The following is a 7,500-nucleotide window of genomic DNA, read 5'->3' on the forward strand; positions in this document are numbered from 1 at the left end:
ACCAGGTGCTTTAATCTTTTTGGAAAATTTCACGAATTATATAATAATCTTTCATTAAAAAAAAAAAAGAGTCAATGCCCGATCTCTGAATCTTAGCAGGTTTAGGTCTGGTTAGTACTTTGATGAGAGACTGCCTAGGAATACCAGGTGCTTTAAGCTTTTGGGCTTTCTTTCCTACTTATATAATGTACTGGCGATAAGATTGGCTGGTCTTTAAATAGCCCTCTCTTTGCAACAGACTTCGCTTACGGCCATACCAACCTGGCTATACCCGATCTCGTCCGATCTCGGAAGCTAAGCAGGTTTGGGCCTGGTTAGTACTTTGATGGGAGACCGCCTGGGAATACCAGGTGCTGTAAACTTTTTGGACATTTTTCACTTAGTTTATAATAATTTTGCCAAAAAATAGAGTCAATGCCCGATCTCTGAATCTTAGCAGGTTTAGGTCTGGTTAGTACTTTGATGAGAGACTGCCTAGGAATACCAGGTGCTTTAAGCTTTTGGGTTTTCTTTACTACTTATATAATGTACTGGCGATAAGATTGGCTGTTCTTTAAATAGCCCTCTCTTTGCAGCAGACTTCGCTTACGGCCATACCAACCTGGCTATGCCCGATCTCGTCTGATCTCGGAAGCTAAGCAGGTTTGGGCCTGGTTATTACTTGGATGGGAGATCGCCTGGGAATACCAGGTGCTGTAAGCTTTTTGGACATTTTTCACTTAGTATATAATAATTTTGCCAAAAAATAGAGTCAATGCCCGATCTCTGAATCTTAGCAGGTTTAGGTCTGGTTAGTACTTTGATGAGAGACTGCCTGGGAATACCAGGTGCTTTAAGCTTTTGGGTTTTCTTTCCTACTTATATAATGTACTGGCGATAAGATCGGCTGGTCTTTAAATAGCCCTCTCTTTGCAGCAGACTTCGCTTACGGCCATACCACCCTGAGCACCTGTGATTGTTGGTACATTCCAGGAAGTAAGAGGTGGCAGTAGGGAGAGAAAGGCTCTCCCATGTGTTTGTTTTTGGTTTGTCTTATATTATATTGTATTTAGTTAAATATATATATTTTTCTTGGTTTGTTTTTTTTTTATTTTTTAGGGCCCTGAGCAGAATTTACTGCTTAGGGCCAAAGGAGCTTTAAAGCTCTTAAAGTTTTTGATTATGGAGGAACAACATGGCGATGGCAAAGACATGGCTGAGGAAATAAGCAATAGTAAAGATCTTCAAAAAGATACTGGAGAAAGAATAAAGCAAAGGAAATCAACAGAGACAAGTGAGGTGAGAAGACAAAGGAATGAGATGAAAGACAATGAACAACAAAAGCATTACTCAAAGGAGGCCACAGTAATTGTTAATACTACAGAAGTAAGAGATCGAAGGGTGGAGGATGTGATAAAAGCAGTGATTGAAAAAGTTGGACTGAGTAAAGTGTTAGCAGTAAGACCAAGATTAAATAATGAGTATGAGGTAACAGTAACGGATGAAGAAGCATGTGAAGTTTTAAAGGAAGGACTAACAGTAAAAGGAATTGTTTGTGAAGTGAGGAATCTTCAAGAAAGAGAGTGTGTTGTTTCATTCATGCACTTACCAGCTTATATCACAGATGAAGAAATAATGGCAAAATTGGGAACATGGGGAGTTAAAGTTACATCTGCAATAAGAAGAAGGTACTATCCAGACACTACAATTACAGATGGAACAAGATATGTCCGTGTGAAATTCCCTAAGGAGGTGTTATCACTGCCTTACAGCACGAGATTTGATACTGCAGAGGGAGTGCAATATTTTAGGATCATACATGATCGTCAAATGAAGATCTGTAGATTGTGTATGAAACCGGGACACATTTTGAAGGACTGTCCAGACTTTTCCTGTCGAGATTGTGGAGAAAAGGGACATTTTTCGAGGGAATGTGATGCTGTAAGATGCCCGGAGTGTCGTAAAGTACTGGTGAAATGTGAATGCTGGATAGAGGAGGATGCTGAAACGGATAAAGACTATGAGCAAGTGGATGAAATGGAGAAATCACAGGATGTGGACGACGCAAAGGAGGATGAACAAACAGAACAGACTGAGGAAGAAGATGAGAATCAAATAGGAGAAGATGCAGAGGAGGAACAGAAGTACTGTGAAATGGAAAAAGAGCAAGAAGAAGAAGGACATGGAATACAAACGGAAATCTTGAAACAAACAAGAGAGGAGGAAAAGGAAAGGCAGGAAATGCAAATGACAGAGAAAGCAACACTAGGGAGAAAAGAAGACAACAAAAATGACTGGGAAAAGGTTACAATAACAAGAAGAAGACAACTAAAGGTAAAACCAAATTTAGAGAATGTACAAAACAGACATATAATTAAAAAAAAAGAACTGAAAGAGAAAGTATTTAAAAAAAGAGACTATGGTGAAAATAGTTTTGAGGTATTAATGCAACTGGGAAAAGTTGATGAATGTTCAGAATAATATGTACTTTGCTATGTATTATGTTCTTGAAAATTGCAACACTTAATGTAAGAGGGTTACTAGAAAAAGGGAAATTTGAAAAGTTGAAACTTTTGTGTAGTAGATCAAATGTTTTAGTGGTTCAAGAAACAAATTGGAGGGATGAAGTAATGGAAAGTTTAAAAAAAAAATGGAAAGGTGATATATTTTATAGTAATGGTGATGGGAGGCTAGGTAGGGGAGTAGCATTTTTAATTAAAAAGGGCGTGTGTGAAAAAGCACAAGTGGTTTATGATGATAAGCAAGGAAAGTGTTTGATAGTGAAAATGATGGAGGGGGAGACAGATATAGTTCTGTGTAATATTCATGCTCCTGTGGTAGAAAAAGAAAAGGTGTTATTTTTTAAGAAACTAAAAGATATTATTGTGAAATGGGAGAATATTTTAATTATGGGGGATTTTAACACTACGTTTAGCAAGATGGATATTGCAGATGGGATGGTTTTTAAATCTGATAGTGGAAGGAAGGAATTAAAAAGTCTAATGGAAGAAAATAACTTTGTGGACGTTTGGAGAGAAAGAAACGAGGGGATACGAGAATTCTCAAGGCAACAGGCATTGAAGAATTTTATATGCAGAAGTAGAATAGATTTCTTGATAAGTAAAAGGGAAATGTTGAAGATAATAGATACTATATATTACAAGGAAACAATGTTAAGTGATCATAAAGTTGTATGTATACAAGTTGATATGAATAATTTTAAAAGAGGGCCGGGAATATGGATGTTAAACACTGAGATTTTAAAAGATGAGAATTTTAAGGAACAAATAGAGGTATTAATAAAAAAGGAAAAAGGAAATCAGATGTATAAGGATGAAAAGAGAATTTGGTGGGATAATTTAAAATATGACATTGGAAAATGTGCAAGAGAACATAGTAAAATAATACAGACAATTAAAAAAAGAAAAGAAAAAGAAATAAGAATAGAATTAAGAGATGAGCTAAGTAAGGAGGTTGTCAATTTACAGAAAACCGTAATGTTGGAGGAAAAAATAAAGGATATAGAAGACAAAAAATATAAAGGAGCAATGATAAGAAGTAAAGCAAAATACTTAGTGGAAGGTGAAAAATGTACAAGGTTCTTTTTTAATATGGAAAAAAACAGACAGAGAGCAGGAATGATTAAAGAATTAATAGGAAAAGGAGGAGGAAAGGTAAAAGAAAAAGAAGAAGTTTTAAAAGAAATAAAAGATTATTATGAAAATTTGTTTAAAAGGGAAGGAGTGGGTAGAGAAGAAATTGAATTTCTGGTAGGGAAAATCAAAATAAAGATAGATAATGGTGATAAAAAATTATGTGAAAGGGGAATTGGAAAAGAAGAAATAGATGAAGCAATCATGCAGCTAAATAATGGTAAAAGTCCAGGAAAAGATGGTCTTCCAAGTGAATTTTATAAGGTTTTTAGAAATGTAATGACACCAATTTTAAAAGATGTGTATGACGAAATTTTTAAAAAGGAAGAAACCAGTTATTTTATGGGGATAGGATTAGTAAAATTAATTTATAAACGAAAAGGGGACATTGCAGATCTTAAAAATTATAGACCAATAACTATGTTAAATACAGATTTTAAAATATTATCAAAGATTTTAGCTAACAGATTGAAGAAAATTTTACCAAATATAATACAGACAAACCAGGCATATGCAATACCAGGAAGAGATATTACAGATACTATTAGTAGTATAAGAGATGTTGTAAGTTACATGATCTCTGAAAAAAAAAGTGGATATGTAATAAGTCTTGATTTAGAAAAGGCCTTTGACCGTGTTGAACATGAGTATTTGTTTAGAATTTTACAACAGTTTGGTTTTGGTGAAAATTTTATTAAGTGGTTCAAGATTTTATATAAAGATTCTAAAAGTCAAGTAAAGTGCAATGGTTTTTTAACAGAGACCTTTTATTTAACTAGATCTATTAGACAAGGTTGTCCATTATCAGCTTTGCTGTACAGTTTAGTGGCAGAGGCATTAGGGTTGGCAATAACGGAAGAGAAAGAAATTAGAGGAATAGACATAGAAGAAAATAGAGAGTTGCAGAAAGTATATCAATATGCAGATGATACGACTATAATAGTGCAAGATGTGGCTAGTGTAGTTAAAGCAATGGACATAATAGAAAAATACTGTAAAGGTTCTGGAGCTAAGATAAATCAACAAAAAACGGTTATTATGAGTATAGGAAAAATTGAAAAAATTCAAAAAATGTATCCATTTAAAGAAGAAGAGAGCTTGAAGATTTTGGGTGTGAGGATTGGGAAAAATGAGAAAATGGTGAGAGATTTGATGTGGGATGAAGTGGTGGGTGAAATGGAAAGAGTGTTAAATTATTGGAAACAAAGGGAATTAACTTTAAGAGGGAAGGTTTTGGTTATAAATGCATTAATGATGGCAAAAATGTGGTATGTTTTGGGTGTGATACCCATGCCTATGGGAATTAGTAAAAGATTAAAAAAAGATGTTTTAAATTTTCTCTGGGGCTCTAAGCCATCAAGGATTTCTTATAATACACTAATAGGGGCCATAGAAGAAGGTGGGTTAGGGCTGCAAGATCCAGAATTAAAAAAAAAAGAGCTTTAGAGTTAAAACTGTGAAAACTTTTTTAAATGAAGAGAATAAAGCTGAATGGAAAATACTTATGAGAATGTTTTTAAATAAATGCGGACATATGAAAATAGGACCTGATATTCTGTGGATGAAATTAAAACCTAAATTGATAACAGGAATCCCGGAGTTTTATAAAGAAGTTTTAGAAGCATGGGCAGAATTTTTACCAAATGTATGTATTAAACCTATTAGGAGATTGGAGTTTTTAACACAGCCTCTGTTTCTGAATGAGAATGTTGTATATAGAGGAAAAGAATTATTTTTTAAACATTGGATTAATGCTGGATTTAAAACAATAAGGGATGTTTTGTATGAAGTGAGGGAAGGTTTTTTACCTTTGCAAGCAATTTATGATGAAGTGAAAAATACTGAAAATCATGTTAATAAGAATGTTTTAAAAAAGCAATATGATAAAATAAAGGAGGCAATTCCAAAGGAATGGTTAGTAAACATAGAAAAACAAGGACAAGACAGTGAAGATGATAAAATGAAGGTTTTCTTAAAAGCAAAAGGAGAAAAGGAGCCTTTTCATGTGAGTCATCTTAGGACTTTTTATGTTTTGTTTAGAAATAGTGTTTTTAAGAAACCAGCTGGGAATACATTTTGGAAAAATGTTTTTATAAACCTTGAGGAAGAAGTTCTGTGGAGAAATTTGAGAAAATGGCATATTGATGTTAAAATGGAGAACCTGGATTTTTATATAAGGCATAATATAATCTTTTCTGAAGAGAAGTTGTATAAATGTGGAATGACTGGGGATGCATTGTGTAAAGTCTGTTGTGAAAAAACTGAAGGAATTGTGCACATGTTTTTATCATGTAAAGAACTGATCTTTTTCAGAGACAAAATTAAAAATGTGATTAAGAGTTTGTTAGGAGAAAAAATGGATGTAATAGAAGATGAAGAGAGTTGGAATTGTATATTTTTATTTGGAATGAATGAGAAATCTGATAATCAAAATGTTATAAATTTGTTTTTAATTGTAGCTAGATATGCAATATGGTGTAGGAGAAATATAGCAAGAGACAAAAACAAAAAAATGGGATTATGGATTTATTTTAAGAAAAAACTGGAAGATTATATACGAACACTAGAAAGTTATTTTAAAGCAGAAGGTACAATTTATGTATTTGATAAACTAATTCTAAATAACAATCCTTATGTTTTGAAAACACAGAATGGACTGGAAATAAATTTGTAGTTTTTTTTTTTTTTTTTTTTTTTTTAGGTGAAAAGGATTATGTTTGCTTAGAAACTTTAATGTAACCTTAATTGAGATGTTTGCATTTATTTTGTAAAAGAGAGGTTTCTATAACAAGAATGATTTAAATGTGAAATATTTTATGTATTTCTTTTTGTACTGAAATATTTTTAATAAAAAAAAAAAAAAAAATGCCCAATCTCGTCTGATCTCGGAAGCTAAGCAGGTTTTGTCCTGGTTAGTACTTGGATGGGAGACCGCCTGGGAATACCAGGTGCTGTAAGCTTTTTGGACATTTTTCACTTAGTATATAATAATTTTGCCAAAAAATAGAGTCAATGCCTGATCTCTGAATATTAGCAGGTTTGGGCCTGCTTAGTACATGGATGGGAGACTGCCTGGGAATACCAGGTGTTTTAATCTTTTTGGAAAATTTCACGAATTATATAATAATCTTTCATAAAAAAAAAAAAAAAAAGAGTCAATGCCCGATCTCTGAATCTTAGCAGGTTTAGGTCTGATTAGTACTTTGATGAGAGACTGCCTAGGAATACCAGGTGCTTTAAGCTTTTGGGTTTTCATTCCTACTTATATAATGTACTGGCGATAAGATTGGCTGGTCTTTAAATAGCCCTCTCTTTGCAGCAGACTTCGCTTACGGCCATACCATCCTGGCTATGCCTAATCTCGTCTGATCTCGGAAGCTAAGCAGGTTTGGGCCTGGTTAGTACTTGGATGGGAGACCGCCTGGGAATACCAGGTGCTGTAAGCTTTTTGGAAATTTTTCACTTAGTATATAATAATTTTGCCAAAAAATAGAGTCAATGCCAATCTCTGAATATTAGCAGGTTTGGGCCTGGTTAGTACATGGATGGGAGACTGCCTGGGAATACCAGGTGCTGTAAGCTTTTTGGACATTTTTCACTTAGTATATAATAATTTTGCCAAAAAATAGAGTCAATGCCCGATCTCTGAATATTTGCAGGTTTGGGCCTGGTTAGTACATGGATGGGAGACTGCCTGGGAATACCAGGTGCTTTAATCTTTTTGGAAAATTTCACGAATTATATAATAATCTTTCATTTAAAAAAAAAAAAAAAAAAAAAAAAAAAAAAGAGTCAATGCCCGATCTCTGAATCTTGGCAGGTTTAGGTCTGGTTAGTACTTTGATGAGAGACTGCCTAGGAATACCAG

The 7,500-nt window shown here is 33.8% G+C and overlaps 3 non-coding genes across 3 annotated transcripts; all 3 read left to right on the forward strand.

Moving 5' to 3' along the window:
* The first annotated feature begins 243 nt into the window (after positions 1-243).
* On the forward strand, positions 244-362 carry LOC127994402 (5S ribosomal RNA). Its single transcript, XR_008167392.1, has one exon. It is a non-coding gene; the product is annotated as a 5S ribosomal RNA (ribosomal RNA).
* Positions 363-583: 221 nt separating this feature from the next.
* Positions 584-702, forward strand: LOC128003155 (5S ribosomal RNA). Its single transcript, XR_008175884.1, has one exon. It is a non-coding gene; the product is annotated as a 5S ribosomal RNA (ribosomal RNA).
* Positions 703-6,959: 6,257 nt separating this feature from the next.
* Positions 6,960-7,078, forward strand: LOC128004842 (5S ribosomal RNA). The gene has a single exon (XR_008177517.1). It is a non-coding gene; the product is annotated as a 5S ribosomal RNA (ribosomal RNA).
* Positions 7,079-7,500: the final 422 nt, after the last annotated feature.

Source organism: Carassius gibelio, chromosome B22 (assembly GCF_023724105.1).
Source record: "Carassius gibelio isolate Cgi1373 ecotype wild population from Czech Republic chromosome B22, carGib1.2-hapl.c, whole genome shotgun sequence".
Taxonomy (NCBI): Eukaryota; Metazoa; Chordata; class Actinopteri; order Cypriniformes; family Cyprinidae; genus Carassius; species Carassius gibelio.